Here is a 24,526-nt window from a genome sequence, read left to right as displayed (position 1 = left end):
TACTTAAGTTTATTAATATTATTTTACTAACTCAAAATTAGTTGACAATTCAATATTCTCTTGTTGGTTAACCATCAAAGTTAAGCAATTTTTAATTGAAAAAGGGCAAATGACCTGTGAGCGAATAGTTGGGGCAAAAAATCAAATTACAGCAGTACAAAATTACATTTTAATTGCATGTTGGTTGTTGTGTGTTGCAGTATTCAAAGGGGTGGGCTTGGGTTTGAGGTCCTGGGTGAAATTTTCGCGCATTTAGCTGTTGTCGACATCCCTTCCCACCGTCCAGTTGGTAAAGTTTTTTGTTTTGTATGCCTTTGACAGAACGGAAAATGAAACGTTTTTCGAAAAGCCACGACGACGCTGGCAGGATAAAGGATAAAGTGTGCGTGACATGTCCACGTCCGTAACCCCCTCTTCTATATCCTCTATATAGAGAGTCTCCAATCTCTCCCCCCCGCCTTTGTGTCTACACAGGGCCCCCCATCATCTCCCTCTTTCTCTGTTCATTTATGTGACGCCGTTTTTAGTTGCTAAAACTTTGCTCTAAGCTGCCGTTTTTGTGTGAATTGATGGGTTGGTGTGGAAATGGGGGCGGTATATAAAAGGGGACCATGGATTAGGGGTTTTTGTAGGGAGTTTCGAGAGTTGGGGGGGAGTTGGGTGGTGGGCATAGGGCGGCTGGGTATGGCAATCGAAATGGATGGCATAAAGTCAATTTGTAAAATGGTGCGCCGGTTTGGTCGGTCATCAATGGACTGGAAAGCTCGTGCCGGATATGGACAGAAAGAGATATTAGTTTATCTGGCGGAATTGTCGGGACAGATTTATCCATTGCATTTTTGGCAGTTGAAAAGTGGATTTAGCCTTAGTTCGATTAAAGTTGAATGGTAAATGTGATTAGGTTAAATGGTGAAATGTTGGAATTTTAAGAAGTTTGTGGAATGCTTTTAGAATTTTAAACTGGAAAAATATAGGATCTTCAAAATATTACAATTCTTTAACCTATAATTCCTATTTAATTAGGAGAATTACTACTATCAATCAACATATCTCATTGGAAAACTATTCTCAACTCTCAATTTAATTAAATTCCTAGGTTCATCTATTATTTATCTCTAACTACTATAAAATTCCTTTTATTTTCCACAAATTGACTTCCCCACAAATTTCCCAAATTAATGCAATTCACTTAGACCTCCTTTGTTTTGTCCTATTTTGTGGCATAGCTCTTCCCTTTTCCCCCCTTTATCCATCTCTTCATTTGCAGCCTCCTTTGTGGACTCATTACTGTTTGTTAATTGCATATTTGAAATGCCCAAAAGATCACAATCATTTAGCCATACACGTGCCTCAATTACAAATTCCCCAAGGTGCACTCTCCTCCTCCTCCTCTACTTTCCCCTCAACACACAATCACAGCCACACACGTTTCCCCCACATAGATCCTTGTTGACCCTTTCCCATATATGGCTGCTGGTTCAATTGGTTCGTTCCTTTTTAAAACGCATTGACTCGTTTTAAGTGTAATGGAGTTGCCTGCCAGACACAGATATACAGGCAGATATAGGATACAGACATAGATACACACGCACACACACTCAAACACAACACACACCATGCACAGCACAGTTGGCACATGCAAATGGTTGAAGCAAAAACCTATGGCAATCATTGAAAAGCCAAAAGCAACTACAGTCGAACTTCGGTCATTCAAACTTGGGTCAAAAGTTTAAAGTCTTTATGAATTTTTTTGTATATATTTTTGTTATATATTCTTTTTAATTTATATAATTTTCTTTCTTATTATTTCTTTCTTATTATTCATTAAAATGATGCTAAAATCACACTTAAAATTAAAGCCGTGAACGAACGAACTACGAATTATTATTTTTTATAACGCCAGTTTTGGGCAGCCATAAACTGTGCCATAAAAATTTTATTTCTATTATTTTTTTTAAGGTTTATGACATAATTCACTCTTTTAGCTGAAAACGTTGGTTTTTATAATTTATAACTCAAAAAATACATGCTGAACCTGTGTTGTAAATTATAAAGGTTTTATTAGATAGTAAAAATGTTAACAGAAGTCATATACATTTTTTATATTATGGTGTAATAACTAATTATTACTTTATTTATATTGAAAATCATAATTTTTTTTTAAATTACTTAAATATTTAATTAGGACATTCAAAGGACCAAATTCTGACACCCGGCTCGAAGGACCAAAAAACGCAATTATTTTTCAATAAACCTGTGTTAATTTGTTTTATTTTTATTTTATTTTTCAATAATTAACCTTTGTTAATTTTTTCTATAAAGTTCTTATGTAGGCCTATTTTACTGTAGAAAAAAAAGTAGCGCGGCAAAACAAACCTTGCACCCGAAAATTTACAACAATAAAAAGCGTTTTAACACACACAAAGCGCTTGAACCCCGGCAAAACTGCAATGCGACAAGAGCTGAGCTGCCGTTGAACAAGGAACGAGAGCGAGTGGAGTGACCAATACGGACCATGGTCCAAAAGCGTTCGAACTTTGAATCCTTGACAAGTTCCCAAATTTCGCAGGCAGTGGAGAAAGGGAAACGGAGATGGCCGGAGGGAGGGAGGAGAGTGGTAGGGAAGGAGGGACTGAGCTGATAGATTGTAATCCTTGTGTGCTGCTTTCAATTGGCTCTCCCCTGCTGCTGCCCCCCGGAAAAGTCGCATCGAATCCGAATCTCCCCCCAGAGCATCCATACTGTCAATTGGCTTTGTGTGTTCAAGAGAACCAACACGAGAGTGCGAAACTGATGGCAGATCGGAGGGGGGGCAAAGTTGAGCAGGACAGTGTAGTGATTCTATGACCAGTGTCCTGTGTCCAGTGTTCATTGTCCTTTGTCCTATGTGTGTGTGTTAATTTAGTTTTGTTGTCATCAGGACAGGCTGGCCAAAAACAATTGAAACAATAACGACACAACCAGGAGGGACAGTCAAGATTGGAGAAGTTACAGTGGAAGTTAGCTAAGGTGGTTAGCTTAATTACAGGATGTAAATGTTGTGGGAAAATATAATAAAATAATTATATTGAAGAAAATTCTAAAGAATGATAAGAATTTAATTAAATATCTCTTTTATATAATTTCAGTTTTCCAACAATACAACTAAAGAGGAAATTGATGGCCTTATGACGTGAGTAAAATAAATGAATATAACCTTCTAAGACCAAAAACTAAACCCAAAACAAGAGCTTTAGAACCTGTTCTTACCTCAAGAAAAACCTTAGATTTCCCTAGATAAAAACCTATATAAATTTCCTTTTAAGCAGGCTTAACTTGTTGCATGTCTTATGCTAATTTGTTTTCCTATATTCTCTTTTTTTTATGTTCTTGTTCTCTTTTCCTTTGTACGTCTGTCTTAAGGAAACCTTTCACTGTAATTTGCGTTAACCCCTGAAAGTCGACAGCCTTGTAAGCCGTAAAATGCGTTTTTTGTTGGCATTTAGCATTTGATTAATTGCCAGACAGCTCGGAATAATGATAATGTCTCGGCCCCTTTTGCCAGGTCTGGCAACCCCGAGATCCAAGGCGGATCCAAGACCCTTTAACTTTAACCTCTGCCCTCAAGGCGTTGGCAAGTGAATTGGGGGTTGCTTCCAAGGGTTTTTCATCCACAAGAGAGGGCAGAGAGAGAAGAGAAAGAGGAAGGATGAATGGCGACTGGTGGGTGTGTGTGAGGAGGTAGGCGTCGGCTATTTCGTTAACAATAAATAACGCTTGAGACAGGCCCGAGGGTTTTTGTTTTGCCAGAGCGAAACGCCTCGAGTGCCATGAGACGACGACGGCGGCGACGAGGAGAAGGTCCTTTGATCTGCTGGCAAGGAAAACGTGCGAAAACGCTTTAGATGGAGGATGCACTGGTGGAAAACTAGGTTAATTTAGGGATTATTAATTACCTTGAATTATTTAGAAATATAAATATTTAAAGAAATATTATTCGTGTTTTTTTTTATAATTTTTTTAAGAAGTTTCATAACTTAAAATTATTATATTTCATAAATTTCTCCACCAAATGATCTGAATATTCAACTAAATAGTCATAAAAATCTTATATTTAAAATGTTATAAAACTATTTAGTGTTAGTCAAGTTAAGACTGTGATATTCTTAGTGCTACATTTTATTTTATGTGTACAGAAAAAAAGCCAGATTGATGTGGCGTCTAGTGGCGTCTACCTTGTTTGCTTTTCATAATGAATGCGGCTCGAGTCAAAAGGAAAAATAAGCCAAGCTCTCTGGCAGGAGGGAGTGAAATTCAGCTGAGGACCTGCTGCAGGAACTGGCAAAAACAGGATACACACATCACAGCGTATCCTGTGCTGTCCTGGCAAGTTTATTGATCAAATATCGCATGTCACTATCCACACACACATACACCGGGCAAAACCACAGGGGAGGCACAAAAAAGGGAGAGATAGAGTTGAATTGGAACGTAGAGAAGCCATTATTATCCTCTGCTGCTCAACCATAAATGCCAACTAAAAATGTCATTTAAATTGTCGTTATGTCCTGTTTACTATTCTCTGTCATTTGGCCAACTCGCCAGGGCCATCATCATCCTGTATCAGCGTTTCGGTTCGTTCTGGCTTTGCTTTGTTTTATTTGTATTTTTATTTTTATTTTGTGTTTTTGTTTTCTACGCTTTGGGTCATCATCATCAGCAGCATCAACGTCAGAGGAAAAACTTCCTGTTTTTTATACTATCCCCTGCTAACCGCAGGCTTCAAATGAAAAACGAGAAAAACATTAAAAACGACAAAAATAAATTGGCGTAAATTATATATACGAAGAAAATACAAAAACGAAAATAAAATGTGGCCCAAATATTTCAGTGGCAAATCAAAAATTTGCAAAGACACCCGCCGGGGGGATGATTTGACCCCCCGAAAGGACAGGGGGACTTTAGGCTGGAAAAACACCGAAATAATCCACCATGTCTGCACAGTGGTGAGGTGTGGCGCACAAAGTTGTGAAAATTTAATTAGCGTAAACTTATAATTAATGCGGCAATATTAAGGGATAAGCTAGCTAATGGAATTCGGCTGATGTATACATTTATTTTCATTAAGCTTGTGTTTACACTGAAACGAGGTTATGGGAAATGGGATTATGAATATTATAGTAGGGGGAAATGGGTATTTTAATGAAGCTGGGATTTTATTTGAATTTAAGTAAGCTTTGCTTAAGAGTGAATATGTGAGAAGTTACTATTACTATATAGAAACAACTATATTTAAATCCTTTTAGCTCTCATTAGACGGCTTGCTTTTCCTGCAATGTACAAGCATCTGAAAAACAGCTTATAAGCTTCATTTATTAGCAAACGAGACAGATTCTTTTAAACTAAATGCCAAGAGAGCGTTTTATTTTTCTCTTTAAATTCCTTTTCTGTTTAAATTTTCCATCATTAATATAATTTAAATATGTAAACACCATCATAACCATTTAATGTAAGTGACTTGCTGCATTTATTTAACCCATAAATATTCATTAAATATACTTGACACATATCATAAATCATGTTTAAACCACTGTGCCTTCATCCCTCCAGTGAGGCATCTAAAAATGCATTAAAAAAGTTTTATTGTTGCTTCTTTTTTATCCGCCGGAGCGTGCGTCGGCCATATTTGTTTGGCTTCCGTTTCCGCCGCAGAAGTCGACGTCGTCGACGTCGGAGTCTTCCTTTTTCCCTCCCACTTTTTGCTGCCAACGGAAGTTGGCACATTAAAAAGTCTTTTGGATCCCGCTGCCTTCCGTTGCTCTGGCATATCCTGGGGGCGGTAGTTCAAGGAGGCGGCGTGAGTGTATAAACAAAAACAACATCTTCATCCGGGACGCCTTGCCATAGTCGTGGTCGTCCTTTGTGGTCATCATCTGTTGCCAAGGTGTGAAGAGCCAACATGCCGGCCCTCAATGACCCTCATTAAGTTAATGGTCAGCAAGCAGCAGCAGCAGCAGCTCACTCGGGGCCTTGAGCTGCTGTGTTTGTTTGTGAGCAAAGAAAATTCATTTTACAACAAAAACATTATTAATTTTCCGCTCCGCATTGCAAAATGAGTTTTTAATGGCCGTCCCACTTTGTGCCTTTGTGGTTGTGATGGCGGGTCCTGGGCCCAATTAGAAAATCAATACGCTGCACTTTGACACAAGTTAATTCAATTTGTCGCTGGCAGCCAAATGTAATTAATGGTTTCGCCTCGCTCGGTTTGCCTTTTGGCGGCAACACCAGCTGCCTAATGAGATGAAATGTCCCATAAAAAGTTTTCCAACAACTTTTTTTTTTTCATCTGCCAGTTAGCATTTATGGGAAATAGCAGCTATAACTGACAGATTGCATTTGCCGCCACTTGATTTATATATATTTTAACTGTCATTTAAATGCTTTTTGATACGAGTTTAATTTGGAAATGGAATAATGAACGAGATTTGCGGTGGCATGGAGTTCGGGAAGTGGAGTCATCAATCAAGTGCGGAAATCTGCACTAAAACCACTTGATATTAATCGCCAGCGACACTAACTACCCGCGAGCGAGGCTGAATCCTAATAAGCCCTGTTATGTGTCATTGTGGGCACTTCAATCTGATTGTTATGATGATTACCATTACCATTACAAAGAACTTGGTGTAGGGGGCACTGAGAGAAAGAAGGAGAAACTTATTTTTGACTTAATATTTAAATAAAGATGAAGATAAAGATGACTAAATATGATGATAGATCTACCTTTACCAAAACAATCTTCTTTATCAAAAATAACATTAGTTAGTCCCTTCCCTTCCCACTTTTTTAAGAATATTTCCCAGATATCCTATAGATTTTTATTCCAAGTGTATAATAAGGCTAATACCAACCGCAGACAGCTCAAAAAATAGAGCAAAGAACCACCAAACTAGCCGACATTTGGTGAGCTTTTTATGGGGGCAACGACAACGACAGAGACAGCAAAAAAATGGCACAACATCTCTAATATGAGAGTTTTATTTTATTACATTTTATTACACATAAGTTGGCAACAAAATGCGTTAGGACTCTTGCCGAGATAGACAGTTTCCATTGAAGCGTAGGAGTTGGCAGTTTTAGAGCTTGGGTCCTCGGCACGTAGAGCGTATCTCCGTTTCCGCAGATAAACGCGCATTCGTATCTGTGTGAATAGGCAGGCTCCTATGTGTGTGTGTGTGTCTGTGTGGTGTGTGTTTCCTTTTAACAAAATGTTTTGATTTCCATGGGAAGACAGCAGGGCGCTGCTCCAACTAATCTGTTATCCCCGAGCAGAGTTTCCTTTTTTTCTTTGGTGTTTGTGTGTTGGTTTTTGCCTTTTCAATTCATTTTATTTATCGGAGCATGAAAGAAGCCCGTCCTCACACACACTGACTGGATTCAGATTCAAATCCAAATACAGATACAAATAGAAATCAGCAGATAATAAAAGAGCATAGGAAAAGTGGGCAAAAACCAAATGAAAATGAGAAATCGCCACCTCATACCCATTTTCTGGGTGCCAAATATGTGAAAATGGTAACATTAGAGGCATAGAAGCATAGAGGGAGAATTTCTTTATAAGCTTCTAAGGAAATTGGAGTGAATGGGCACTGAAAGAAAAAGGTTTAATCAAATTTATAAAGAATTTTCTTAGGGAAAATTGGAATTACACTTTTGTTGAGACCATATAGAAAGGCATCTGCTGGGAAAATATTTTAATATTATTTAAATTAATTAAATTAAATATTTAATATTATTAATAGCATAGGATATTGATGAAAAATACGCTGGCTTTCTTCTGAAATTTACTATTATTTATTATTATATCCTTCTACATTAATTATGATTTTTTCAATAATTAAATTTCTGTAATTTATATACTATTTTCTTTATTTCGCTTGACACAACCCTTATTAAATTTATTTCTTATAAAATACCTATCATTTTTCGACACCCAAATAATAATTTCTCCCTGTGTAGTTTGCTATACTTGTTCAAATTCCAATGCCCAGGCAAACAGACTCTCATTCAGTCAACAAAATAGCACTCAGAATAGAAGAGTACACACATCATCCTGGTTTCTATCTTTGAAATCGAAGCTGGCCGGCGCTGTGGATGCTGTCTATAATTTTCCCTAATTGATATTCATTTTATGCATTCGGCTCTCGGGCTGGCCAGTAGTTTCTGTTTACGAAATATGCTTGCTTGCTAGCAGGAATCCCTCTCGAATATCCTCATCAATATTGCTCCGCAGAGTAATTGCAATTGTGCTGAGCTGCTGGCTGAATGCTTTCAGGGTTTTTGTGTTATTTTCTAGCACAGTTTTCAGCGCCGGCACTAATTAGGCACTCTGGTGGCTTGAGGAGTAGGATTCGAGTTCGAGGTCGACAAATTGAGTTGGAAATTCAATTTGGCAAATCACAAAATGAAGAAGGAGGAGCCCAAAAAAGTAGAAAAAAAACAACAAGAAAACAAAAAAAGAAGCGGCAAAAATGTCGACCCAAGCAATGGCATAAAAAAATTGCTGGCGGAACAAAGCTCAAATGAAACAAAGCAGCGCCAGGCAACAACAATCAAGTCGGTGAAAATGCACTGATAGAAATTATAAGATTTATTGGGAATTAGTTTTGATATTATTTTATGAGTTTTTCAAGGTAAATTCAAGGTTTAAAGGGAAGTTTCTTACTTATTTATTTTAGAAACAGTTTAATCTGTATAGAACCATAAAAATCCTTATCAAAATATCCAATCACCAATTTCTCCAGTATTTTTTTCTAAGTGTATTCAACTCCCAGGAGAGGCAGTGTGTTGACAACAACAAAATGAAGTTCACTTTGGGTTGCTGAGGCAGCGGCTGCTATGCTATGTAGGTGGAACTCTGCTAGTGGCAGCGACACTAGCCGTGGGTAGGAGTCAACGGGGACTTTAAGGACACCAATGAGAGCCACGTTAGAAATGACAACAAGGATGCGATGCAGCTGCGATGCCTACCCAGGGCCATTGTTGCTGTTGCTTGCTATTATCCTGCCACTGGCAATAAAAACCACCGTTCGCCGTTGTTGTCGTCGCCGCCGTTGCCTTTTTGCCTGATTTTTCCATATATCCTAGAAAAAGAGCAGGCAGGCTCTGCGTTGCTTTGGATTTTTGCAACTTTCATGCCAGGAATTTCTCGGTCACTGACATGGCCCCAAACGACGACGACAACAACGCAACGCGGCTTTTGTTGCATGTTGCAAGTTGATTTCTTTCGTTCTTTTTTTTTAGTTTTTGTATTTTTAACGTTGTTTCCAGTCGTGTTGTGGCCTGTGGCGTTCGTTGTCACAAAAAAAATCTGTTTTTGGTTGACTGCCTAACATTGCTAAATGTGCCTAGGCAGCGACGACAGCAGCAGCAGCAGCCACAGGAAAATGCAAAATAAAAATGGGAAACTGACTTGCCTGGTGGGCTGCCTGAATTAGAAAACAAAAATTCTAAATGGAAATATGACTGCCACAAAGGCCAAGAAATTAAGGCGGTCTGAATACCAAAAAAAAAAAAAATAGGAAAGATATTTTGTTATTCAAGTTTAAAGAGTATTAAATGTTAAATTATGAAAAGTACAATGGAATTTTGTGGCAACAATAGAAAGTACATTGGTATTACAAAAGAATTTTAGAAAGTTTGTATAAAATTGAAACATTCTTGGAGCTGTAAATATTTAAACTCAACTCTGCATCCTTAAGACCCTATCGGAAAAGCACAATTAAAGCAATCAAAGACTTTTACCATAAATATCAGTCAATAAAATAGTAATAAAAGCAACAAAACATTCCCTTTTGCCTGTACCAACCACCACCACACAAAAGTCATATTTAAATTTTATTCCTGAAGAAAACTTTTCCACTCGAAGAACTTAATTTTGCTGGCATTTTCCTGCAATTACATTGCTCCACTGTGCATCGACATTTATGCGAAAAGCTGACGTCTAACCCGCAGCAGCAGCAACAGCAGCAGCAGCAGGACGGGAAAAGCGGGAGGAAAAGCGAAGAAAAAACTTTGCATAGCATATTTACACATGGCCTTTGGCATTGTTTTCACAGGCGGCGCGATATCAACATGCAAGTTGTGTTGTTCTCGTTGTTTCTGTAGTTTTTGGTGGCTTTTTTGGCATCCTAAAATAGTTGGCGGCCGTCTGTTGTGGTTAGCATATTCAGCTTGTTCTACTATTTTTATACTCACTCTTTTATTTATTTTGGCCATGTCGAACACAAACAACCAAATTGCCGAAAAGTGGCCCCCTGGAAAATCTTTTGTTACTCGGGATTTTACTCTCTGGCAGCCGGGAATGTCAACCGACTTGACTTTGTTTCCATTTATAGAAAATTTTATTGGTACTTTGGATGCAGGGTTGGGTTTTAGGTTTGAGTTTCGGCAAACACAAAAAAAAAGTGTCAAACTGAAAAGTGACACTTGCAGCTGAAAGGGCAGAGTTTTTCGCTGGCAGCAGTAGAACTTTATCAAAATGCAATTGATTTCGTAGCGCAACCAACTTTCATTGACCCAAATTGGCGTAAACAACTTTCGCCAGGGATTTTCATTCATTCTCTGGCTGGCAGAAATACAATTTCATAAATTTCATTAGAAAATCTGCTCGCTGCCTTCCGTTTTATTTTCCCCTTAAAAGTTTGGAGTCTACCAAAAACTTTCAGCACTCGATAGAAAATTAATATATATTTATACCTGGCACAACTTTATTTAGAAGGGTATATTTGTTGGGGAAAATAGATCTATTTGAGTTTTAAACATGTTTTAAAATAAAAATAATTGCAAAATTCTTATATTTTTAAGAAGATTATTTTTAAACCTTTAAAGGAATTGCTGTTTAAGTTTTTAAAAAAATTTTAAAATATTTTCTCATAGGAATGCAATAATAATTATAGGTAAATCCATATATTTCTTAAAAAGATTCTTTTTAAACCTCTTAAATGACTGTCCAAAAGTATGCCATGCTTTTTACTCACTACATACCCGGTATCCTTTAGTCTAAATCACACTCTTTCCCTCTTTGTTTGTCCTTTTTCTATCAATATCTGTCAGTGTGGAAATAAAAACTTTTGTTATAAAATTAAAATTGTTCCTTGTATGTGTGTGTGCTTAACTTTGACCGCCTGTTTAATTTGGTATCCTTCGAGTGTGCATGTGTGTGTGTGTGTGCAAGTTTTGGGAATCGATAGCCTTTGGGCCAAGTCAGTTTACTGGCCCCCGAAATCTCAACCGACTTCGGGGACGACGACTCAGTTCCGTTGGCAATTCGCAAACATTTTCCGGTCAATTTGTTGGAAGTTCTACCGGCTTCGATTAACTTTTCCGAGTGGTAAAAGTTGTTGTGCTCCTATTTTACGTTTATTTTTTGCAAATAACACTCTGAAATTTAAAGTTTGTTTGCCGATGCTACTGCTGCTAGGTGTCTAAACTGTCTGGGTAGTAAGTTACTGGGTCTTATCTACCCAACTTTGTGTATTTATATATATATAACCCACATTTACTCCTCCGCAAACTTGAACTTCTCGTTCTCAGTCTCGCAGCTTCCGCTTTATTAAGTCATAAAAATCTGTCAGCTGCAGCTATAATTTTCTTGTTTTTTTTTCAGTTTTTTTTTTTCAGCTTCCAACCTGAGTGTTGTCAGCTCATTCGACAGCTCGTAAAAATGCTCAAAGAAAATAAAAGCAACAAAAGTGTGTGTCTCATGAAGACTTTCTTGTGTTTATTGAAATTTTTTCACATCAAAAATGTGCGCCTGCTTGTCATTTATACTTTGTACGATTTAAACGATTCGTTAATTTGTTGAAATCGCATTGTTATTGTTTAAATACAAAAACTGCAGCGTAGGGGGATTTTTTTGAAATTCCTGAACACATATTTTACTGGGAAAAATGTCATGACCCCTGGCCCTTTGCTATTCTGCTTATCACTTCCCAAACATTTCACAGTCCAAAGCTTAAATTCAATAACAAATGGGGTTATTTTTTTTCCCTCCAACCAAGCAACAAACTTTCAGCGATTTATTTATGACATAAAATTATTACCAGGCGGGCGGACGGGCGCTTTTCCCTCCAGCAAAAAAAGCAACAGCTATCATAATTTTTGCCCTGTCAAAGTTTGCAACAATTTTTCACGATTTTGATGACAAAAAGCGTGGAGAAGTGGAGAAAAATGCGTTTCAATATTGCATTCGCTTCCACTTGAGGGAAAAACCGAGAGGGAGGCTCCCAAGTGGGAGGGACCCAGCGAGGCTGTTATGAATTGCTATATATATATAAACAGATATACAAACATATAATGCAGCTGGTGTAGCCACAATTTTGTTTGTTATTTTTGCTATTTTGCAGTCTGCTTAATTATGGGGGACCGATTTCAGGCATTAGATGAAAATTATTTATTATCGCTGCAGCGTATGCAAACTGCTTTGCCAAAGCCAACTTTTAGTGTTTATTATTTTTGCTATTTTTTGGAATTTTTCAATTTTGCAAAAATGATTGTTTTACTCTTTAATGAAGCCATAAAAACGATACAAAGATGTACTAAATCAAATATAATGCAGTTTAATTTATTTGCAGAGATAAAAGTGCAGAAAAATTGCAAACAAATTTCCATTAATATTTGATTTTGTGTATATTTATGGTGGGAATCTTAATTAAAGCTTAGGGGGAAAGGCTGAAAAGAATAGTAAATGTTTCTTTAATAATGGTGGGGTTTATTTTTATATTTTATTTGATACATTTTAAGTTTTATGTGTTTATAGTATATTATTTCATATTTTTTATATTTTATTTGATTAATTTTAAGTCTTATGTATTTATTATATATTATTTCTTAAACCTTTTTGTGTTTTTCTTTATTTTTTGTTTATTAAATCTGCTGTCATTCTGTCTTTTTAATTCGCAAATAGACGTGTGCTCTGAAATTAAATCAAGAATTTAATCTTTTAGGTATAAAAATTACACAATGATATTTTAAATTTATTTAATAAAAGATTTCTTATGAAAACTGTTTTCTTTGTTGCCAAAGCTTTAATCCTAAATCCATTCATTGCGAGCCTTCCTCGGCGCTTCTCAAATATTTGCCCGAGTACTTTTGCCTGGCATATTCCCCATTCATCCTACTTTCTCCCAGCCTTTTGGCTAAAATAACAAAAAAAGGACTTGAAATTGTTTGGTGCTAGTGGCAAAGACTGAACTGAGGAAAATGTTGCACTGGTGACGCTTGCCCCTTGGGGTTCCTCATGCGGGAGCTTCCAGGTTCCCCAGATTTCTGCTAGCTGCGGTCCCCGTCAAATATGCAGAGTGGTCGTCTAGCGAACAACATCATAATGGCAGAAATCTCTGAGCACATTAACATAATCGGGCAACGGGCCCTGGAATGATGGTGATGGCTCTGCTGATGCTTGGATGGATGCCACTGGCATGGTGGCAGTATACAACATCATTTTCATTTGCACCAGCACAAAACCAAGCCCCCCCTTTTGCCTGTGGCCAGAATAACAAAAAACAACAACGTTGTTGAAGCCACGACTGGGTCCGCGATTGTTTGACGTTGGCGGAATAAACAACGCGACGTGTCCAGTGCAGGCGAAATGAACGAGGCGGAGGGAGGAGTAGTAGTAGTAGTGGGGGCGGGGCTCTCTACGTGGACCAACGACAGTTTGAAACCCACAAAGTTTTCGCTTGGCATGCACCGTGCTGCTCCCTTTCACTCTGACCTCGCGACACCGCAGAAAAAGAAAATCGATAAGGGAATTTTGCATTTAACACGTGATAATGATGTCCGGCGAGTTTATATTAAGTAGTAATTAGAGGGGAATGTTGAGAATGTTAATTTTTAAGCAATTATTAAGTCTGTCTTTCATTAAGTATGCATGGTAGTCTCTCTCTTAATCCTTGTTTAATATAAAAATATCAAAAGAAACGACTGTAAAGTCTCTGCTGCATTTTTAAAATTGTTGCGCTGTTATCTGCAATTCTCATAAAGTTTTCTTGGTACTTGGTTCATTTCTTATACTTTCTTAGTTCTTAAGATTTTAAATACTACTCTCTTATCTCTACATTTTTCCCCTCAGTGTATAGTTAAGACTCCCCTTTGCCTGCTCTCGTTGTGCTGGCGCATAAATCAAAACAATAAAGTTCAGGCAAAACAATGACGACGACGACGACGACGGTGATGATTATGATTATGACGATGATGACTCTGCCATGACGACAACATCGTTGACGTTTGGACAATGTTGACGTTGCTCCGGTGCCCCATTGTTTTGAGATCCACTGCTGCCCCAATGCCCAACCCAGGCCAAACCTCCATTTCCATTCTCATTTCGGTGCCTCAGTGCCAGTCCCTGTCCACTCTATTGATGCGCTGCGACAAATTATGTCATTGAACTGCACTCGCCCTGGTTTGCTATTTTGCTGTCGGTTGTTGTTGTTGTTGTTGGTGTCATGACAGAAATGAAAAATTACAGACAGCAGCAACTCCCTCTCCCTCACGAATGCCGAAATTCTAGACGATGATGATGTGCACGGAAGAGGGGGGGCGTATCTATGAATAATATTGATTTGATGCAATTTTTCCTAGCTCTGTATACTTTAGTTGATTTTTGATTCGCAGGCAAATGCCCAGGCGAAACTAGGACAAATATTGCCAGTGAGCTTATTTATATTCCCCAAAGAGTTGTTTGTATTGGAAGAGAGAGATAAATTGCACATCAATAAACATTGATTCTAAAGTAGAAGCAGAAAACTGTAAAAGATAAATACCAGGCTTGGTTAAAGAACTATTCACCGAAAAACTAGTTCAATGCATTTTAGTTTGCCATTCTGCAGATGAACACTCAATTAGCATCAAGTATACGCCACATGGCCTTGTCTAGAGATGAACAAATTATCGATACTGTAAAGCAGAGTTAGGAATTCGTAGCTTGAAGATAAAATATCAATAATTTCGATTGATTTGGGGGCTGAGTAATTCTAATATAGATCAAGTGACTTAGGTTTATCAACAAAATAACAAAAATCTTTAAAACTATCGTTTTTATCGATAAATTTTGCTTTACTCCTAATAACTTATTATTGTTTTTAGCTCTAGGTCTAAAAACAGCTTATATTCATCTTTGAATCGAGCTTGTTATTTAAAATAAATTAAATATTAATATTTACAAATCTCCCAACTTAATAATCGATTATTAAAAACTCACATTTGTTGAATATCGATGCCAGATCACCTCTTAAATGCACATTGATATATGTATACACACACACACCAATGACTGCTCAAGTGAACTGTGATCCAAATTCCTCAGTTGGCATTAATTCAACAATTATTAATGGCCATTAAGCAAACTGAGGCAACAAAAACAAAAAACAAACAGCAACTTTGCTGCGATGAGAGACAAAGTCTAATGGATAAAATATTTTTATGACGCGACATACCTCGTAAACTGGCCCATTATTTATTGCTTTTACATGGGGCAGGGCCAAAAAGGCCGCGTGGCAATAACACGGCTCGTCTGGGGCCACGGGGTGGGGCCTGAGTGATAAAGCTTTTTGATGGGCCACCATCAGCCACCACCACCATCACAAAGAAGAAGAAAGAATGTCCAGGGATGAGGGGCAGACAGGCCAGACAGTACAGGACATCAGAGGAGCTCCGCGAGTATCCCCATTGGCCGTCGTGTGACGGACAGTTTGCGGATGACCCGAGCCTTTGTATATTAATGAACATTTCTCTCTCTCTTTCACTTTGGTCTGCCAGTCGCCTCGATCCGTTTCGCCTCCAGGACGAGGCCCGTTGTCCGTCGATTATGCGGCAAACCACTTAACCGTGTCCTGGCTACACCCCACATATCCACACACGGCCCAATCTCTATCTTCCCCTCGCCCTTGTGTCCTTATTGTTCATTATGATAATAAGTGTGTGTTGCGTCCCGGTCGTCCTGGGGTTAACGTTGCGTGCTTAAATGTCGCCAATTGCGTGTATCCTCGGTACCCAGTTCCTATATTGGGGTCTCTATAAATATATTTAATATTGATACACTAATAAATAGAATGTTTAATCAATAATGCATATGGAGAAATTGCTTAATCGGCGATTGAATTGATGTGAAGTGGGTTTATAATTAAAAGAATCTATTTGAATTTTTATGAAGTGGGTTTTTGACTATGGGAAACAGTTTCAGTGGGGAATTTGTGTTTTCTGGCATACTTTTACGCGCATTTTAAAAAGATTTTAAACTAGTAAATAATTTTGAGTAATTTTTAAATATATTTATACTCTGTTTTAAGTCACTTATGTATTTTTAATTGTGTTTAAATAGTATTATTAACGATCTATTGTCATTAAACCCGCTATCCATTTAGATTATGTCCAAAATATATTTTTAGAAAATACTTTTCTTCTCATTTTGAAGAGGTTTTTAATTTATTTAAGTCCTGCAATGCGATCTTAGAGTATTTTATGCTCTGATTTTAAGCATTTACTTATTTTAAATATTTTTTTTTTTATTTTTATAAAAGATATTTTCCTTTTTCCATCCAAAATTACAAAAAAATAAAAATCGTAGAAAAACGTAGAAATTATATTAAAAATTCCCATTTTAACTCAACAATTTTAATTATTAATTCATTAAAACCTCCTCTAATTTTTTCTTACCATATTCTACACTCTTTTCCCTGAGTGTTTATAATTTTAAATATATGCGTGGTCACACACACACACACATCCCAGCCTGGCATCCTGCATGCCTGCAATATGCACACGGCGGCTTGTTTGTGTTGGTTTGCTCCTCATAATTATGCAGCTGGCTTAATTATAAAACGTTACTCTGCAGTTAACCTGGGGAATTAATTTATACAAGCAACAACACAAGCAGCAGCCACAGCGTATTGGGGGATTTCCCCCCCCTCCAACCCTTATTTTCAGGGGACGTTCAATCACAACGCCCTGCTCAATTTCAGTTTCTGTTTCCCCGAGTTTATGGCGCACGGCTTTCCATTATTACATTGAGCCCGGGTTCATTAACTAATTTTAGCGCACACAAATAGCATAATAAATTGATGAGAGAGAGAGGAGACGGGTGTGTGTGTGTTACCATAATGGTGGAAATTGGGCTTATATATATTTGCATGGGTTTGTTTAGGCCCAGGACAAGCCCCGGACAGCTGCCATTGTCCGACAGTTGGGCTTTAAGAGCCAACAAACTATTAAGCCTGGAAATGGTGATGAGCCAGCGATTTTCCCTAATTTAATGACTTGATTAAAGGGAGACCCCAAGTTGATTTCTTCTGTGTCCAAATAATTGATACTGCAATTATCCCTAATGGCTGAGCACAAGCCATTAACTTATTAAGATTTACTGTGGTCATTGCTCGTTTTGTTGTTTTTTTTCGTTTTCTTAGGAGCTTTTTTCCGGTGCAACCAAAACACATGCCTATTAATTGAATTACCTCGGGTGCTGTTGACATATCTCAAGGTTTTCTGGCTCTCTGTACGCCGGGGAACGGCATTGAAATCACTTCTAAAGCTTCATTTGCTTCCATCCGCCGCTTATCGCGTTCCAATTGATTGCACACACCACCAATAAAAATGTGAATAATTATGAAAATGAAAAGTAAATGGGAATAGTCACTGGAAGAAAATAGGGGATTGATTTAAAAAATTAAAAGGGTTATTTAAAGAATTTTAAAAATTATTTTTATACATTTAAATTCATTTAAAATCAACTTTAATAAGAAAAAGTAGAATAATAGAAATTTAACAATCAAAAGCACAGAATTTGATATGAAAGGTCTAAAGTGTTACTGCAAATTTACCTTAAAATTCCCAAGTACGAATTCAGCGACGAATAATTTCATTTCTATAATCCCCCTTCAGGAATGTTTTCAATTTTAAATTTTAATATAAAACTTGTAAATAAACATATTAAACCTAGTTTGTATCGTTTTCCCTTTAAAATTATATATTTACATAAAAAGTATTTCATTTTGGTTTTAATTTGTTTATCCTCTTTTTCCCCAAGTGTACAAAATATGCACATAATTTTTCAGATGATAGGAAAACAGAGAACGGGAATGGCACTGAATTGAGCTTGACTTTGTTGACTCGAATCTCCAGCGGCGCACAAATTGGGCCAGCAATTCGTTTTCTTTTAATGGCCGCCCACGTGGGCGCTACCCGGGGACCGGTACCCAGCCCCCCTCTACCCCTCTTTGAAATCCATTGAATCAACACATATACACACACATATAGGGCCATTGTCAATGTCTGCAAATGATTTTGGTGCTTTTTGGATTCTTTGGGTTGGGAAAACTGAATCGAAACTGAACCGGAGAACTCTTCCTCCACATGCCATTTTCACCGCAAAGCCAGGAAACCATTTCCAGCTCTTCTGGCGTTCTGTGGCGGTGATACCACACCACACCCAAAGAACCCTCTTACCTAAATCCCCTTCGAATACCCGCTGGATGGATGCAAGTGCAACCAACAATTTGGCTAAGATTTCAGCGTGGGTTTCGGAGGTGGCCCACGCAGTTCTGTGCTGCCGCCTTTCGGTTTGAGCCAAAGTGAGTGACAGTAAAGCCTCAAATTGCAGACAAGCGGAGGCAGTTTTGACGGTGGTTTTTACAGGGGCTTTTACTGGGGGTTTGGGGATTCAAAAATTGGTAGTGCAAGTCATAAGCAGCCAGACGACGATGACGACGGTGCCCGTTGTGCTGTATAACATTGCGTTGGTGTTTCCTTGCCTGTTGTTTTCCCTCGTTTTTGGTTCTGCTTGTCGGTTCTTTGTGTAATTGACCGGGCGTGTAACTGGTTTTGACTTGTTATTGGTTGCTCTTGCCACTGCGAAAGTTTTACGAGAGGCTCAGCAGAATGTTTACTCATGTTACTTTCATATCTGACCCACAAAGAAGTGATTACAGAGGATATATATGGAGGAGGACAGAAAGTGACTCGTAGAATTTTAAGGGTATAAATAATATAAGGAGTTGTTTTTTGTATACATTTAAGAAGGATATACACTAAATATAAGAATATTGCTTTTTACAGAATTATTTGAGTGTGTTGAAACCTAAAATAATTATTTCACAATAATGCCTTTACTTCACAATTTTTTAAATAATATTCCCAGCTATTTCTCGCCTTCAAAGATATATTTATATTTAAAGAGGATAGATATTAATGACTTATTGACCACAAAAATGTGTCCAAATATAAAAAACATCTTCTAAAAGTACCTTGTCTTCAATCTCTCTCACTTTCGGCACATCTTTATAATTTTTTAAATAATATTCCCAGCTATTTCCCGCCTTCATAGATATATTTATATTTAATTAGGTCTTTAGAGAGTACAAAATATATATACATTTCTATATTTTCCCCTGAGAAAACTCAACAGAATTGAGTGAGAATAATTTATATGCATTGCACATATCCAGAGACTGCAGCAGCTACCGAAAATAGAAAAAAATCGAGCATTTCCCCAGCGAGAGGAGCAAACCCTCATTAGTAGGAGACTAGGAGCGCTGGGCAAACAGTTTTTCAATTGTGCAAATTGCTCACCAGAGCCTCGGGAGCCTCAAGTGTTCGCCACTTGAAGCCCTCGAATCGAGATCTCGTCGTTGGTCGTCGTCTCCTGACCCCTCTAAACTTGCCCCTCTCCGTTCAGCAAATTGAAATAAAAATCAAAGTGATGTAAAATACATTCAAACACTTTGGACTGGCATTTTATTGGTGCCTGAGAGTAGATATTTTTAGACTGAAAAACTAGGTCAGTCAGTCTGACTGTTAGGCCACCTGCCGCCTCCTTGGCCCCTTCAGTTTTTCCCCTTTTTCTGGCCCAAAGGCAGCTCGAGGCTTAAATCAGCACGAAATATGTACAAATGAACACATGGCAAGTGTCGCCTTGAACGCTTGGAAAAATCATAATATTCATAATATTTCAAGAGTTAAATATGACTTTTAAATTGTGAATAAATAAACCACAGGATAAAGGTTAGCAGAAACAAATTTAATTAAATTTTAAAAGCTTATACAAAGTAAACATTTCAATTATAAATCCATAGTAAACTTCCTTGCCCTGCAATTCAAAGTTTCCAACGATTTTGTGGCTGCACAAAGTTAAATCAAATAAATTGTCAATTTATATACAACTTGGTCGTTTCTGCTTTCTGTTTCCATTTGTGTTTCTTCTCGGCACAAAGTGCATTTCAATGTTTTGCTAATTTCTTCTAATTAAGCAATAAAAACATGGAACATATAGCCAAGAGTGGTTGCCTTTAGTGTGTGGGAAAGATATAAATGTTTTATGATTTTATAAGCCCACTTGAGAGAGTTTTCCACTGGCCAATGAAAATTGTCAGCAGAAAAGTTAAAGGCCAAGTGAAAAGAAATCAAAAAAGAGAAGAGAAAAATATATGAAAAACCATTAGGCAAATGTACATGGATAATTGACAGAAAAAAGGAAAACCAGCTAAGCTAAAACAATTAGGGGGAAAAGTTTCAGAGGGGGGTGAAAACACTTAGGAGCCACTTCGGTGACATTTGACATTTGCAGAGTGTGGGGAAAAAGTGTGGGAATCAAGGAAATTGAGTTATAAACAAAGGAAAGCCTCAAAATCACTCCCAAGTCAAGGCAATTAATCTGTTAGAACCTTAACAAAAGCCAAGAAATCTAAGAACAAACCTCAAATATATACAGAATGTGTCAATTTAATAATAATAATAGACATTATATAGACATTAATAATGAAGAGACAAACACACGTCGAGAGAGAGAACATTGAATGAACATTAGACGCTGGAAATTTCAAGACAAAAGCCACATAAACAGAAATACCAGGGAAGGCGCTAAAGTGTGAAAAACTCATTAAGATACAAATTTGTTTATAGGTTTCCACATAAGATTTTCTTTTCGGGCAGTCAAGGAGTTGGGGTGCGAGGCCCACGCATCATCATCATCTGGCAGGGAAATGTGGAAAGAAAAAGGGGAGAAATCCACACGGAAAAGGCAATCAGGCATGGCCACTCTGGCGACTCTGTGCTGTGCTGTGTGTGTGTAATGGAAACGCAAAAGTCACATTCATCAGTCAAAATAATAACCAGACAGAAACAGAAACTGGAGATTTCAGAGACTTGAGGTCTTGCCGTCGTTGTTGTTGGCCTGTCAGTGGTTTAAAGCCAAAGTCATTTGTCCAGACTCCAGACTCCCCACCCCAACGTTTGTTTTATGTTGTATTGTAGCTGCATTCAATTTACTAAAGACAATTGATTTTTTGTTGTTGTTGGCACACAAATTGAAAACGATTATCAATATGTTTGGGGCTCTCCCTGACAGCCTGGGTCATGAATGCGCGAAAAACTAACAATAAAATAAAGGGGAAAAAACTGGGCATGTGTGTATGCATATAGCAGAGGGTTTCGATCATAAAATACCTGGTTTTTTGTTGGCCAAAAAAGTTTTCACATTTTTTTGATGGCTTTGTTGTTTTTCCTACTTTTCAGTAGAGAAAATATTATGCAAAGGCTACCAAAGTAGCTCGCTTTGAGCTGTTTTTTGTGAATTTTATAGTAATATAGGTTTTTTATGTTAAGCCAGAATTGGCTTTATTAAAGGAAATAATTTATTTCAGGTAAAAATGAGTTTCTGCATCGATAATATACCCTTGATCGCTGTAGTTGAAGGATAAACTAAATAAAAACAAAAATTCGAAATACAACAATGAAAAGGGAAAGACAAAGCAGCAGCAAACATTCGCTGACTGATAAATGGCCAGCACAAAAGGCGGGCACCATAGCCAACCAGTCAGCAGCAGCAGCAGCGGGGGGTGAAGGCCGGAGGGTGGTTCTGGGGCGGAGGTGGCACCTCAGGGGTGCCCTTCATTGTGCTGCTGATGTTGCCTCACTGATGCTGCTGCTGTTGTTCCTTCTGTGTGCTGCAGCACACGCCTCAATGCAATTTAGGGAAAATATGCTGCTGGGGGAGCCTCGCATCGCATCGCAGACTCCACCTCCGCGGAATGTAAACAAAATGTATCGTAAAATAAATAGTTTTGAAAAACGTTTTTCAAGAGAGAGGGAAAATATATGCATTGGAAAAAGTGTGAAAACTTTTGGAGCCCTTCCCAAATGCACAATGAATTCAAAGTAAACATAAAACACTTTTGAAGAACTCACACAGCTAATTCGGATAAACTGTGGGAAACATGACATGGCACAAGACTCTTAAGAAGGAAACAAATTCTCAGCATGAATCAAAAACATAAGTAGCTTGAGGAAGTTTTACAGAGAAAATATAGTGGGAAAAATATATTAAAGTGAAATTTAATTTATTAAAGTTTGAAAAAGTATTACTTTCCCTAAAACTTTTTAACTTAAATATTTATACTAAAGAATTCAACATTTTAAAGTAATACTTTCTTCCCGAGTATTACCAATTCACTTCTATTTTCTCTTCTCTCCAGATCTTCCTTAGCTCTTAGTAGAGTTAAGGTTATATCTTCCAAGTAAAACCTTGAGCCTCTCTGAGTAAAGCAAATCATCAGCTAACAAAACAACAATTGAATGTAAAAACTTTAGAAAAAATAACCCTGAGAGAAGGAAAACCCAAAAAAAAAGGGAAAGATTCTCGGATAGACTTGGGGGCAGGACAACTTTTGGTTTGTCTCGCTTGGTTTCTTGGGCAATTGAAGAGGAAATTAAACAAGTTTGCCTAACGAAGAAGCGTCCCAAAGTTTTTCTCGCCTTAAAGTAAAAGCGAAGGAAAACCGAAAGCCGGCGCGCGTAAACTTTTTCTTTCTTTTCCTGGCTCCTGGCCTGAGTTTTCCAACAGTAGCATGGGGGCGTGGCAGCATTGTCACTGCTGCTGCTGCCGCTGCTGCTGCTCTTCTAAACTTTTTGAATCAATTTAAGTTTTGACATTTTAATGATAAATTTGTAACATGCAGAGGAAAACAAGGGCAAGGAATGCCAGCGATGTTGTATGTATGGCGGAACCCTCGCATTTTCCAAAGGAATCCAGTTTATAAATTGCTCCAAGTGCTTCCTGTAGAGAAGAAAAGAGGGCAAGCGGTTTGCTTATGAACTAAACTGGAGTTCGAAGTTAAGAGGAAAGAAGGGATAAATTGAAAAACTATGCACAAGTGAAAGGAATTGACTTTCCCCCTTTTTTTGCCAACGAAAACTCTTTCACACGCCAAGATTTTCTTCTAAATAGTTGAGGGTTTATTGAATTTTTCATGAGGGTTAAAATGATCAATGGGTTTAAGATGAGGTATTAAGTTTGTTAAGAATAATAATAAAAGTGTAAGCAAAGATAATGTAAGCTTTAAGATGAGTAACGAGATTCAAATGTTCTGCTAAAGATGGAACTCTTGCTCTCGAAAATCCTTGTGCCGTTATGCATCTTAATGATTATAATATGCCTTTTGTGAGTTGTAAGCTTTGAAAAACCACGAACTAAAGGTTTGTTTATCTTTAATTTCCCTCTTGACTGACTTTTTAATGCAATATTTTTCTTCTAATAAATTCAATTAAATCGAGTTGCCCAAGGACATGGCTCATTCCCCCTAGTTTTCCTGCACATCCCTTAAAGCTACTCCTTAATTCCACTCGAATCCACACCCTCTGCATCCCAAGTAAATACGTTTTTATCGGGGAACACATGTTCGAGTATGTTTATCGGGGGACATAACATCATGACAAACATCGTTGGCCATCTAAAACTCATTATTGACTCATTTTGGTGGGCCATAAAGCGCCCCAAAGTATGTTGTCTTTATTATTTTGTCTTTTTTTTCGGAAAGAATTTCCAATTAAACCAAACACTGGAACACACTGTACCCCCAAATCATGACTGGGAGTGTCCCTGTCCCATGTATGCCCATTAAGACCTTTGTAAACTGCGGCACGCATATGCACTTAATGGCCAAAATATACACACTCACAGACCTCGAGATACATTCGTATCTCTATCTATATTATTTGGGGGAATTGCCGTTTGCGGCTTTGGCAATTTGTCGCTTTATTTGTGGCTTCCTTAGCACTTTGTTTACATTCCATTTGAGGAGCCCGCGCAAACAAGTTGACAAGTTTTCGGTAGTAAGTTGTGTTACCCACACCGCATATTCTTGTAACCCAACGCTTAGGCAGCACTATTTTCCAAATAAATAAAGAGGCGCCACACCGAAATGTCATCATCAATTAGTTTTCCCTCGGAAAGCGATTATCATCGATAAAATGTGACACACATAATTGAAAAAAGGGTGGATAGGTGCCGCCAAAGCAAATTGAAAATTGAAATTTGAGGAGGGAAAGGGTAAATGTTTGTAATTTGTATTAATGTTTAATCATTAGGAAGATACATATTGATTTCATTAATTTTTATTTACATAGATTTTTTTGTTAAGTCATGATTTAAATAATAATAATTAAATCAAAAGAAAATAAATAATAATAATAATTAATTCATTAAAGCATTTCTTGAGGCGCC

General features: G+C 37.6%; 1 protein-coding gene across 1 annotated transcript in view; it reads left to right on the top strand.

Annotated features, from left to right (window-relative positions):
* Positions 1-24,526, top strand: part of sfl (N-deacetylase and N-sulfotransferase sfl) — a 65,596-nt gene that overhangs the window by 8,007 nt on the left and 33,063 nt on the right. The window contains exon 2 of the mRNA XM_017173315.3: positions 3,129-3,172. The gene's annotated coding sequence lies outside the window, so the exon portion shown is untranslated. The remainder of the gene's footprint in view (positions 1-3,128; positions 3,173-24,526) is intronic.

The sequence above is a fragment of the Drosophila kikkawai genome, chromosome 3L (assembly GCF_030179895.1).
Source record: "Drosophila kikkawai strain 14028-0561.14 chromosome 3L, DkikHiC1v2, whole genome shotgun sequence".
In the NCBI taxonomy this organism is placed as follows: domain Eukaryota; kingdom Metazoa; phylum Arthropoda; class Insecta; order Diptera; family Drosophilidae; genus Drosophila; species Drosophila kikkawai.
This window is presented reverse-complemented; position numbering and strand designations above follow the sequence as displayed.